Source organism: Oncorhynchus tshawytscha, linkage group LG17 (genome assembly GCF_018296145.1).
Source record: "Oncorhynchus tshawytscha isolate Ot180627B linkage group LG17, Otsh_v2.0, whole genome shotgun sequence".
Classification (NCBI taxonomy): Eukaryota; Metazoa; Chordata; class Actinopteri; order Salmoniformes; family Salmonidae; genus Oncorhynchus; species Oncorhynchus tshawytscha.
Window position 1 is genome coordinate 3,742,509 of NC_056445.1, and position 13,955 is coordinate 3,756,463.

The window sequence follows — 13,955 nt, forward strand, 5'->3', positions numbered from 1 at the left end:
CTGACTGCCACAGCGAGAGCACAGGACTTGGTATCTGAGTGGTGAAGGCGATGAACTGCATGTGTGGATTATAACACCAACCTCTTCACAAAACATTTGTTATTTCCTCTCTTACATGTCCCCACATGAAAATAGAATCCCTGCACAATCCTCGAGCGACTAATAAGATTCAGGTATTGAACAATAGCTTCACCAAGGGCAACCTCAATGGTGGGATTTGAACCGACACCTCAACACACTTAATCAAGCACTTGAGACCACTCGGCCTGACAAAACATTTGTTAAATGTCTCGATGGGATCGACACATGGCCCTGCCATTGCTCTACCTCACTTTCATTGATTTCAATCTAGGGTTTACATACAGCAACAACAGTTTTTTAAGATCATTTGCAAATCCAAAACACAGGATGAGGTGGCCGAGTGGTTAAGGCGATGGACTGCTAATCCATTGTGTTCTGCATGCATGGGTTTGAATCCCATCCTCATCGTGTAACAATTTAAATTCTGTGCTTTATTTTGGCACTGGAAGATTTTGACTTTCACAAACACTGGTAAAATTGCAGACTGCCACAGCGAGAGCACAGGACTTGGTATCTGAGTGGTGAAGGCGATGAACTGCATGTGTGGATTATAACACCAACCTCTTCACAAAACATTTGTTATTTCCTCTCTTACATGTCCCCACATGAAAATAGAATCCCTGCACAATCCTCGAGCGACTAATAAGATTCAGGTATTGAACAATAGCTTCACCAAGGGCAACCTCAATGGTGGGATTTGAACCGACACCTCAACACACTTAATCAAGCACTTGAGACCACTCGGCCTGACAAAACATTTGTTAAATGTCTCGATGGGATCGACACATGGCCCTGCCATTGCTCTACCTCACTTTCATTGATTTCAATCTAGGGTTTACATACAGCAACAACAGTTTTTAAGATCATTTGCAAATCCAAAACACAGGATGAGGTGGCCGAGTGGTTAAGGCGATGGACTGCTAATCCATTGTGTTCTGCATGCATGGGTTTGAATCCCATCCTCATCGTGTAACAATTTAAATTCTGTGCTTTATTTTGGCACTGGAAGATTTGACTTTCACAAACACTGGTAAAATTGCTGACTGCCACAGCGAGAGCACAGGACTTGGTATCTGAGTGGTGAAGGCGATGAACTGCATGTGTGGATTATAACACCAACCTCTTCACAAAACATTTGTTATTTCCTCTCTTACATGTCCCCACATGAAAATAGAATCCCTGCACAATCCTCGAGCGACTAATAAGATTCAGGTATTGAACAATAGCTTCACCAAGGGCAACCTCAATGGTGGGATTTGAACCGACACCTCAACACACTTAATCAAGCACTTGAGACCACTCGGCCTGACAAAACATTTGTTAAATGTCTCGATGGGATCGACACATGGCCCTGCCATTGCTCTACCTCACTTTCATTGATTTCAATCTAGGGTTTACATACAGCAACAACAGTTTTTTAAGATCATTTGCAAATCCAAAACACAGGATGAGGTGGCCGAGTGGTTAAGGCGATGGACTGCTAATCCATTGTGTTCTGCATGCATGGGCGAATCCCATCCTCATCGTGTAACAATTTAAATTCTGTGCTTTATTTTGGCACTGGAAGATTTTGACTTTCACAAACACTGGTAAAATTGCTGACTGCCACAGCGAGAGCACAGGACTTGGTATCTGAGTGGTGAAGGCGATGAACTGCATGTGTGGATTATAACACCAACCTCTTCACAAAACATTTGTTATTTCCTCTCTTACATGGCCCCACATGAAAATAGAATCCCTGCACAATCCTAGAGCGACTAATAAGATTCAGGTATTGAACAATAGCTTCACCAAGGGCAACCTCAATGGTGGGATTTGAACCGACACCTCAACACACTTAATCAAGCACTTGAGACCACTCGGCCTGACAAAACATTTGTTAAATGTCTCGATGGGATCGACACATGGCCCTGCCATTGCTCTACCTCACTTTCATTGATTTCAATCTAGGGTTTACATACAGCAACAACAGTTTTTAAGATCATTTGCAAATCCAAAACAGGATGAGGTGGCCGAGTGGTTAAGGCGATGGACTGCTAATCCATTGTGTTCTGCATGCATGGGTTTGAATCCCATCCTCATCGTGTAACAATTTAAATTCTGTGCTTTATTTTGGCACTGGAAGATTTTGACTTTCACAAACACTGGTAAAATTGCTGACTGCCACAGCGAGAGCACAGGACTTGGTATCTGAGTGGTGAAGGCGATGAACTGCATGTGTGGATTATAACACCAACCTCTTCACAAAACATTTGTTATTTCCTCTCTTACATGGCCCCACATGAAAATAGAATCCCTGCACAATCCTCGAGCGACTAATAAGATTCAGGTATTGAAGAATAGCTTCACCAAGGGCAACCTCAATGGTGGGATTTGAACCGACACCTCAACACACTTAATCAAGCACTTGAGACCACTCGGCCTGACAAAACATTTGTTAAATGTCTCGATGGGATCGACACATGGCCCTGCCATTGCTCTACCTCACTTTGATTTCAATCTAGGGTTTACATACAGCAACAACAGTTTTTAAAGATCATTTGCAAATTCAAAACACAGGATGAGGTGGCCGAGTGGTTAAGGTGATGGACTGCTAATCCATTGTGTTCTGCATGCATGGGTTTGAATCCCATCCTCATTGTGTAACAATTTAAATTCTGTGCTTTATTTTGGCACTGGAAGATTTTGACTTTCACAAACACTGGTAAAATTGCAGACTGCCACAGCGAGAGCACAGGACTTGGTATCTGAGTGGTGAAGGCGATGAACTGCATGTGTGGATTATAACACCAACCTCTTCACAAAACATTTGTTATTTCCTCTCTTACATGTCCCCACATGAAAATAGAATCCCTGCACAATCCTCGAGCGACTAATAAGATTCAGGTATTGAACAATAGCTTCACCAAGGGCAACCTCAATGGTGGGATTTGAACCGACACCTCAACACACTTAATCAAGCACTTGAGACCACTCGGCCTGACAAAACATTTGTTAAATGTCTCGATGGGATCGACACATGGCCCTGCCATTGCTCTACCTCACTTTCATTGATTTCAATCTAGGGTTTACATACAGCAACAACAGTTTTTTAAGATCATTTGCCACTTCAAAAAAACAGGATGAGGTGGCCGAGTGGTTAAGGCGATGGACTGCTAATCCATTGTGTTCTGCATGCATGGGTTTGAATCCCATCCTCATCGTGTAACAATTTAAATTCTGTGCTTTATTTTGGCACTGGAAGATTTTGACTTTCACAAACACTGGTAAAATTGCTGACTGCCACAGCGAGAGCACAGGACTTGGTATCTGAGTGGTGAAGGCGATGAACTGCATGTGTGGATTATAACACCAACCTCTTCACAAAACATTTGTTATTTCCTCTCTTACATGTCCCCACATGAAAATAGAATCCCTGCGCAATCCTAGAGCGACTAATAAGATTCAGGTATTGAACAATAGCTTCACCAAGGGCAACCTCAATGGTGGGATTTGAACCAACACGTCAACACACTTAATCAAGCACTTGAGACCACTCGGCCTGACAAAACATTTGTTAAATGTCTTGATGGGATCGACACATGGCCGTGCCATTGCTCTACCTCACTTTCATTGATTTCAATCTAGGGTTTACATACAGCAACAACAGTTTTTTAAGATCATTTGCAATTTCAAAATACAGGATGAGGTGGCCGAGTGGTTAAGGCGATGGACTGCTAATCCATTGTGTTCTGCATGCATGGGTTCGAATCCCATCCTCATCGTGTAACAATTTAAATTCTGTGCTTTATTTTGGCACTGGAAGATTTTGACTTTCACAAACACTGGTAAAATTGCAGACTGCCACAGCGAGAGCACAGGACTTGGTATCTGAGTGGTGAAGGCGATGAACTGCATGTGTGGATTATAACACCAACCTCTTCACAAAACATTTGTTATTTCCTCTCTTACATGGCCCCACATGAATATAGAATCTCTGCGCAATCCTCGAGCGACTAATAAGATTCAGGTATTGAAGAATAGCTTCACCAAGGGCAACCTCAATGGTGGGATTTGAACCGACACCTCAACACACTTAATCAAGCACTTGAGACCACTCGGCCTGACAAACCATTTGTTAAATGTCTCGATGGGATCGACACATGGCCCTGCCATTGCTCTACCTCACTTTCATTGATTTCAATCTAGGGTTTACATACAGCAACAACAGTTTTTAAGATCATTTGCCAAAAAAAAACACAGGATGAGGTGGCCGAGTGGTTAAGGCGATGGACTGCTAATCCATTGTGTTCTGCATGCATGGGTTTGAATCCCATCCTCATCGTGTAACAATTTAAATTCTGTGCTTTATTTTGGCACTGGAAGATTTTGACTTTCACAAACACTGGTAAAATTGCAGACTGCCACAGCGAGAGCACAGGACTTGGTATCTGAGTGGTGAAGGCGATGAACTGCATGTGTGGATTATAACACCAACCTCTTCACAAAACATTTGTTATTTCCTCTCTTACATGTCCCCACATGAAAATAGAATCCCTGCACAATCCTCGAGCGACTAATAAGATTCAGGTATTGAAGAATAGCTTCACCAAGGGCAACCTCAATGGTGGGATTTGAACCGACACCTCAACACACTTAATCAAGCACTTGAGACCACTCGGCCTGACAAAACATTTGTTAAATGTCTCGATGGGATCGACTCATGGCCCTGCCATTGCTCTACCTCACTTTCATTGATTTCAATCTAGGGTTTACATACAGCAACAACAGTTTTTAAAGATCATTTGCAAATTCAAAAAACAGGATGAGGTGGCCGAGTGGTTAAGGCGATGGACTGCTAATCCATTGTGTTCTGCATGCATGGGTTCGAATCCCATCCTCATCGTGTAACAATTTAAATTCTGTGCTTTATTTTGGCACTGGAAGATTTTGACTTTCACAAACACTGGTAAAATTGCTGACTGCCACAGCGAGAGCACAGGACTTGGTATCTGAGTGGTGAAGGTGATGAACTGCATGTGTGGATTATAACACCAACCTCTTCACAAAACATTTGTTATTTCCTCTCTTACATGGCCCCACATGAAAATAGAATCCCTGCGCAATCCTAGAGCGACTAATAAGATTCAGGTATTGAAGAATAGCTTCACCAAGGGCAACCTCAATGGTGGGATTTGATCCGACACCTCAACACACTTAATCAAGCACTTGAGACCACTCGGCCTGACAAAACATTTGTTAAATGTCTCGATGGGATCGACACATGGCCCTGCCATTGCTCTACCTCACTTTCATTGATTTCAATCTAGGGTTTCCATTGTGCTTTGCATGCATGGGTTCGAATCCCATCCTCATTGTGTAACAATTTAAATTCTGTTTATTTTGCACTGGAAGATTTTGACTTTCACAAACACTGGTAAAATTGCTGACTGCCACAGCGAGAGCACAGGACTTGGTATCTGAGTGGTGAAGGTGATGAACTGCATGTGTGGATTTTAACACCAACCTCTTCACAAAACATTTGTTATTTCCTCTCTTACATGGCCCCACATGAAAATAGAATCCCTGCGCAATCCTAGAGCGACTAATAAGATTCAGGTATTGAACAATAGCTTCACCAAGGGCAACCTCAATGGTTGGATTTGAACCGACACCTCAACACACTTAATCAAGCACTTGAGACCACTCTGCCTGACAACACATTTGTTAAATGTCTCGATGGGATCGACACATGGCCCTGCCATTGCTCTACCTCACTTTCATTGATTTCAATCTGGGGTTTACACACAGCAACAACAGTTTTTTAAGATCATTTGCCACTTCGAAGAAACAGGATGAGGTGTTAGAGTGGTTAAGACGATGGACTGCTAATCCATTGTGCTCTGCATGCATGGGTTCGAATCCCATCCTCACCGTGCAACAATTTAAATTCTGTGTTTTATTTTGGCACTGGAAGATTTTGACTTTAACAAACACTGGTAAAATTGCTGACTGCCACAGCGAGAGCACAGGACTTGGTATCTGAGTTGTGAAGGCGATTAACTGCATGTGTGGATTATAACACCAACCTCTTCACAAAACATTTGTTATTTCCTCTCTTACATGGCCCCACATGAAAATAGAATCCCTGCGCAATCCTAGAGCGACTAATAAGATTCAGGTATTGAAGAATAGCTTCACCAAGGGCAACCTCAATGGTGGGATTTGAACCGACACCTCAACACACTTAATCAAGCACTTGAGACCACTCGGCCTGACAATACATTTGTTAAATGTCTCGATGGGATCGACACATGGCCCTGCCATTGCTCTACCTCACTTTCATTGATTTCAATCTAGGGTTTACATACAGCAACAACAGTTTTTTAAGGTCATTTGCCACATGCAAATAACAGGATGAGGTGACCGAGTGGTTAAGGCTATAGACTGCTAATCCATTGTGCTCTGCATGCATGGGTTAGAATCTCATTGTGTAACAATTAAAATTCTGTGAATTATTTTGGCACTGGAAGATTTTGACTTTCACAAACACTGGTAAAATTGCTGACTGCCACAGCGAGAGCACAGGACTTGGTATCTGAGTGGTGAAGGCGATGAACTGCATGTGTGGATTATAACACCAACCTCTTCACAAAACATTTGTTATTTCCTATTGCCTAATCATATAATTACTTATCGAATCCCTATTAATTTAATAGGATCTCTGTGGGCCTAGTTGCAAAGATTTGTCATTTAACTTTTAAAATGTATTTCCTTTTATTGTGGTATAAACACAACCAGTCATAATGTTTTCATCTGATTGTCTTACAATCACTTTAAAGGGCTCCTTTATTAGGCTACCCATGCACTTTCATCCACTCGCAAGATATTTCCAGCCTCCAAACCAGTGCTTGACTTAGGCAGGAGCTCACCAGCACCTCAAAAGTTCCACTGCTTGAGCTCCTGTTCCTCTCATAGAATATTAGCCCAAAAGTACCAGCATATATTTCAGTCCAAGTCAAGGACTGCCCCAAACAGTGGTGAATGGAAAGAGACATTGGTTACACAAAACATCAAAAAGTCAATTGATATTTAGCCATTGTCATTAGGCCAAAATGTATGCGTCCACTGCTGTCCACCTCTCTCTCGGTTTCGGCCATTCATACCTGCCTTGGCAAAATGTCAATGTTCTCATCGAACCACATCGCATTTTGGAGCGTAGACTATACCACCAGTTTTCAAGTCCATTCGCAAATGTTTCATGCCTCTGACATGCGGTAATGATTAATAATGGTGTAATAGCCTACAGTTTTCTTGACATTTAGTTTTCATTATTGTGATAGGCTCATGTTTTACCGGGACGTCGTACTCCCAATACTTATTTTGCCGGGACGTCATACTTTCACCCCTGCTCCTAACCCACAGAAAACTGGACACATTAATGTTCTTGCAACATTCCCATGAAACATGTCAACATTAGTAGATTGTGTTCTGAGGACATGGTATCAACGTTCTGGGCAAATTCTATTTCACATTACGGGAATGGGTCTCTTGGAAACATTCCTTGCTGTTACGGTTTTCTTCCATCGAAGGAGAGTCGGACCAAAATGCAGCGTGGTTAATTCGATACATGTTTAATAAATGAATAAACACGACAATACAAAAACAACAAACGGAACGTGAAAACCTATACAGCCTATCTGGTGAAAACTAACACAGAGACAGGAACAATCACCCACGAAACACTCAAAGAATATGGCTGCCTAAATATGGTTCCCAATCAGAGACAACGAGAATCACCTGCCTCTGATTGAGAACCGCCTCAGGCAACCATAGACTTTGCTAGAACACCCCACTAAGCCACAATCCCAAAACCTACGAAAAACCCCCATACATAAACACAACACAAAGTAAACCCATGTCACACCCTGGCCTGACCAAATAAATATAGAAAACACAAAATACTAAGACCAGGGCGTGACAGAACCCCCCCAAGGTGCGGACTCCCGGCCGCACACTTAAACCCATAGGGGAGGGTCCGGGTGGGCGTCTGTCCACGGTGGCGGCTCCGGCTCGGGACGTGGACCCCACTCCAACCAAGTCTTAGTCCCCCTGTAACGCGTCCTTTGATTGGCGACCCTCGCCGCTGACCTTGGCCTAATAACCCTCACCAAGGACCCCACTGGACTGAGGGGCAGCTCGGAACTGAGGTAGAAGCTCGGGACTGAGGGGAAGCTCGGGACTGAGGAGAAGCTCGGGACTGAGGGGAAGCTCGGGACTGAGGGGAAGCTCGGGACTGAGTGGAAGCTCGGGACTGAGGGGTAGCTCGGCACTGAGGGAAGCTCGGCACTGAGGGGAAGCTCGGCACTGAGGGGAAGCTCGGCACTGAGGGGAAGCTCGGCACTGAGAGGATGCATAGTACCGAGAGGAAGCCCAGTACTGAGAGGAAACTCAGGCAGGTAGTAGGCTCTGGCAGATCCTGGCTAGCTGGTGGTTCTGGCAGATCCTGGCTGACTGGCGGATCCTGGCTAGCTGGTGGTTCTGGCAGATCCTGGCTGACTGGCGGATCCTGGCTGACTGGTGGATCCTGGCTGACTGGCGGATCTGGAAGATCATGGCTGACTGGCGGATCCTGGCTGACTGGCGGATCCTGGCTGAATTGTGGATCCAGGCTGAATGGCGGATCTGGAAGATCCTGGCTGACTGGCGGATCCTGGCTGACTGGCGGATCTGGAAGATCCTGGCTGACTGGCGGCTCTAGCTGCTCTGGCTTCTCCATGCAGACTGGCAGCTCTGGCTGCTCCATGCAGACTGGCAGCTCTGGCTGCTCCATGCAGACTGGCAGCTCTGGCTGCTCCATGCAGACTGGAAGCTCTGGCTGCTCCATGCAGACTGGCAGCTCTGGCTGCTCCATGCAGACTGGCAGCTCTGGCTTCTCCATGCAGATTAGCAGCTCTGGCTGCGTTGAACAGGCAGGAGACTCCGGCAGCGCTGGAGAGAAGGAAGGCTCAGATAGCGCTAGACAGGCGGGAGACTCCGGCAGTGCTGGAGAGGAGGAAGGCTCTGGCAGCGCTAAACAGGCAGGAGACTCCGGCAGCGCTAAACAGGCGGGAGACTCTGACAGTGCTGGAGAGGAGAAAGGCTCTGGCAGCGCTGAACAGGCGAGGCGCACTGAAGGCCTGGTGCGTGGTGCTGGCACTGGTGGTACTGGGCCGAGGACACGCACAGGAAGCCTGGTGCGAGGAGCTGCCACCGGAGGACTGGTGTGTGAAGGTGGCACAGGATGGACCGGACCGTGAAGGTGTGCTGGAGAGCCTGAGAGCAGGACTGGCACAGGACGTGCAAGGCTAGTTAGGTACACAGGAGGCCTAGTGCGTGAGGCTGGCACACTCTTCACCAGCCGACTAACACGCACCTCAGGACGAGTATGGAGCGCTGACCCAGGTGCCATCAAATCCCCGACACGCTCCGTCGGGCGAATATCGTACCTAAAGCACCAAACTAGCAACTCCCTCATAACTCTCTCCTCCACTTTCCCCATTAACTCCTTCACAGTCTCAGCTTCACTCACCTCCAACACCGGCTCTGGTTCTGGTCTCCTCCTTGGCTCCTCACGATAAACAGGGGAGTTGGCTCAGGTCTGAACCCTGACTCTGCCATACTCTCCCTGAGTCCCCCAATACATTTTTGGGGCTGACTCTCGGGCTTCCATCCGCGTCGCCGTGCTGCCTCTTCATACCAGCGCCTCTCCGCTTTCGCCGCCTCCAGTTCTTCTTTGGGGCGGCGATATTCTCCAGACTGTGCCCAGGGTCCTTTTCCGTCCAATATCTCCTCCCAAGTCCAGAAGTCCTGTGATCGCTGCTCCTCACGATAAACAGGGGGAGTTGGCTCAGGTTTCAACCCTGACTCTGCCGCACTCTCCCTGAGCCCCCCCCAAGACATTTTTGGGGCTGACTCTCGGGCTTCCTTCTGCACCGCCGTGCTTGTCTCTTCAACTCCATTCTCCTATAGCCCTCTTCGCACTGCTCCAGCGAATCCCAGGCGGGCTCCTGCACTCTCTCTGGGTCTACCGCCCACCTGTCTATTTCCTCCCAAGTCGTATACCCTAAACTTCGTAGCTCCTGCTGCCGCTGCCTGTCACCACGCTGCTTGGTCCTGGTGTGGTGGGTGATTCTGTTACGGTTTTCTTCCGTCGAAGGAGAGTCGGACCAAAATGCAGCGTGGTTAATTCGATACATGTTTAATAAATGAATAAACACGACAATACAAAAACAACAACCGGAACGTGAAAACCTATACAGCCTATCTGGTGAAAACTAACACAGAGACAGGAACAATCACCCACGAAACACTCAAAGAATATGGCTGCCTAAATATGGTTCCCAATCAGAGACAACGAGAATCACCTGCCTCTGATTGAGAACCGCCTCAGGCAACCATAGACTTTGCTAGAACACCCCACTAAGCCACAATCCCAAAACCTACGAAAAACCCCATACATAAACACAACACAAAATAAACCCATGTCACACCCTGGCCTGACCAAATAAATATAGAAAACACAAAATACTAAGACCAGGGCGTGCCACTTGCACATCACTGGAAACACTCCTTTGAAACCATTAGTTAACAACCTAAATAGACTCTGAAGGGAACATTCTCTTAAGTTCTGGTGAATGTTGTTAGCTAGGTAGCGCCCAGTTCCCAGTCTTTAATGGCGGGAAACATCAGCTGTTCACAATGTATTGATTAACCAGAGATGGAACGCGTCGATGGGCACTCGTCAATGAATGAATGGTGTTTTAAGCGTGTATTACTATTAGCCATATCAGCCAGTCAATCAGTTAGCCCAGTGTGGTATGTGGACTATCAAACGTACTCTCTGTGATCTTTTTCAAGCCTAGTACATCATCGGGAGTGATCACCATGTTCGCGAGCTGTCCCTTCTCCATGGTCGCCGGGACCCCAACGTTCATCAAGTTGCAGCCTTTTTTAAAAATCGCCACCGTTGGGTTTGGGATCGCGTTCAAGCTCGTCTGGCCGTTGCTGTTGTGAGCATTGAAAATATGATTGGCCTATCTTGAGGGTGTCTGTGTGTGTTAAAAGCAACATTTTGCAACATATGGCGTGACTAGCGGAAAGGCTGTGGCTGGCCTTGGGTGTAGGCAGCTATCATGAATTGTTGGGGGCACATACAGAACGTAGGGTAGGGAACAAATGGTATTTTGTTAGATAACAGGAGCCAGGTACGTGATAACTGTATATTCTACACAACTACAACGACTGACCGCTGAAGTACCTAAGGGGCTGGGACCAGCTCAGGCGCCAACAATCAATGATAGGCTGAGTGAGTTTAAACCACGCCCAGTTTCTACTCTGACAGGCCGGCTCGGAAGCAGGAACTACTTCTGTCAGAGTATATTATAATAACTTTGTCAGGAACAAGTCAGTTCTCTGTTTGCTATGCGAGGTGTGACAGAGAGCCCGTATATACGAAAATTGCATTTACCACTTATTGCTTAGATAATAAAAAGTACATAGTACACAATACGGTGACTCAGTGTCAAACTTATCCTGATACCAGATTCGATTGACGCAACCCTTAACACTGTTGTTACTGCTGCTTCCTCCAGTATCTCTTCCTCCACCGCAACTGCCTGGATTATTATCGGCAGACTTCTCAGCGCTTGACAGGTCCTGGCTGTTGCCTTTGCTGGTACAAGAATATCTAATTCCCCGTCCCTCCTCTCCCATCTCAAAGCCCGGGCTTGCAAGAAACAAAAACAGCCGGCCACCCTCCTTGCTGCATTCCCTCCCTCCCTCTCCAAAGGCTGCACAGCTGCTGTCTCTGTAGCTCTTTCCTGCTTAATTCAAAGCCCTACTTTCAGAGTTGAAGTCTGGCGTGTGCAGTAGATGATGCTTCTGTAGTTGTTCTCTCACCGAATGAACCAGCCAACAGCACACTAATAGCCTATGACCGAAATGGTCTCTGGTAGGATCGTCTCTGGTAGGGTCGCTGCAGGCTTGCAGCTGCCACTAAAGATGGCAAGGCAAAGCAAAGTAAGTTTATGCCTTTTGGTTGTAGCTTAATTGAAAAAGGGTGGTGAGTGGATGATTTTTTAAAGCGATCTCATGGAAGTGGCAGCATCATCTTCCTACCCAACCTGGTCTCAGAGCATTTAATATTATTCTGTATGTAAATTGAGGATGCTACATTTGGTATGATATGTTACATTTCCTATGGTATGTATTCATTTGTGGATGTCCATTCTTATGATATGTTATGAATTACAATTCGTATATGTTACGCATTTGCAAACAAAATATATCGTATGAATTTGTAAAACAGACAATATGTTAGGAATTTGCAAAAAGCTCAAATGCTAAAGTGGTCCATGATGAGAATCTCACACAGGTCGTGAAATGTCAGGTCATCAATGAGGAAATGCTACTCCCTAGAGGCCAGCTGTCTCTACTGCAGAACCAGTCACAATTCAGGGCGTTGTTTGTCATGGTTTGGTTTGTCACCAAAGGTGACATTTTTTTCCAGAATGTTTCTTAATGAAAAGTTCAATTGGAATATATATATTGCTAAGTTTGTATCCACAAAAGTTGTCAGAACAGAAAGAGAACACTTCAAAAGAAAAGGGCAGACTTCATGAATGTGGAGAATGATTGGCAGTCTTTTCTTTGTGGATTATGTTGAGCTTTTTCTTCTATCCTTGTGGGGACCATAAAATCCCCCAAAGTCCCCACAACAATAGAAGAGCATAACGTGTGTGAGTGTGTGCGTGCGTGTGCGTGTGCGTGTGTGTGTGTGTGTGTGTGTGTGTGTGTGTGTGTTGAATGTCTGAATACGGTAGAGTATATATATGGTCAGAGAGCTCCTGCCATAGGCTTGCTGACTGTGCTTATCTCTTTGTCACATCTGGGCTACTGCTAGCATCAGCAGAAACACACACACATTGATTGAAACACATAATAGGAGCAGAGACCCTCCACACAAAACAACACACACACACACACACACACACACATTGATTTAAACACATGCTAGGAGCAGGGACACTCCACAAAAAAACAACACACACACACACACACACACATTGATTTATACACATCCTAGGAGCAGAGACCCTCCACAAAAAACAACACACATAAACACACACACACACACACATTGATTTATACACATACTCGGAGCAGAGGCTCTCCACACAAAACAACACACACACACAGACACACACACATTGATTTATACACATACTAGGAGCAAGGCCCTCCACACAAAACAACACACACACACACACACACACACACACACACACACACACACAGACACACACATTGATTTATACACATACTAGGAGCAGAGGCCATCCACACAAAACAACACACACACACACACACACACATTGATTTATACACATACTAGAGTGAGACCCTCCACACAAAACAACACACACACACACACACACACACACACACAAACACACACACACACACACACACATTGATTTATACCCATACTAGGAGCAGAGGCCCTCCACACAAAACAACACGCACACACACACACGCACACACGCCCACACACACACGCACACATGCACACACACACACACACACACACACACACACACACACACACACACATACTAGGAGCAGAGGCCATCCACACAAAACAACACACACACACACACACATTGATTTATACACATACTAGGAGCAGAGGCCATCCACACAAAACAACACACACACACACACACACATTGATTTATACACATACTAGGAGCAGAGGCCATCCACACAAAACAACACACACATAAACACACACACACACACACACACAGACACACACATTGATTTATACACATACTAAGAGGCCCTCACACACA

The 13,955-nt window shown here is 45.6% G+C and overlaps 7 non-coding genes across 7 annotated transcripts; all 7 read left to right on the plus strand.

Moving 5' to 3' along the window:
* Positions 1 to 407: 407 nt before the first annotated feature.
* Positions 408 to 489, plus strand: trnas-gcu. Its single transcript has one exon. It is a non-coding gene; the product is annotated as a tRNA-Ser (tRNA).
* Positions 490 to 967: 478 nt separating this feature from the next.
* trnas-gcu lies at positions 968 to 1,049 on the plus strand. Its single transcript has one exon. It is a non-coding gene; the product is annotated as a tRNA-Ser (tRNA).
* A 1,034-nt stretch (positions 1,050 to 2,083) lies between these two features.
* Positions 2,084 to 2,165, plus strand: trnas-gcu. The gene has a single exon. It is a non-coding gene; the product is annotated as a tRNA-Ser (tRNA).
* Positions 2,166 to 3,202: 1,037 nt separating this feature from the next.
* Positions 3,203 to 3,284, plus strand: trnas-gcu. The gene has a single exon. It is a non-coding gene; the product is annotated as a tRNA-Ser (tRNA).
* A 479-nt stretch (positions 3,285 to 3,763) lies between these two features.
* On the plus strand, positions 3,764 to 3,845 carry trnas-gcu. Its single transcript has one exon. It is a non-coding gene; the product is annotated as a tRNA-Ser (tRNA).
* Positions 3,846 to 4,323: 478 nt separating this feature from the next.
* On the plus strand, positions 4,324 to 4,405 carry trnas-gcu. Its single transcript has one exon. It is a non-coding gene; the product is annotated as a tRNA-Ser (tRNA).
* A 479-nt stretch (positions 4,406 to 4,884) lies between these two features.
* trnas-gcu lies at positions 4,885 to 4,966 on the plus strand. The gene has a single exon. It is a non-coding gene; the product is annotated as a tRNA-Ser (tRNA).
* Positions 4,967 to 13,955: the final 8,989 nt, after the last annotated feature.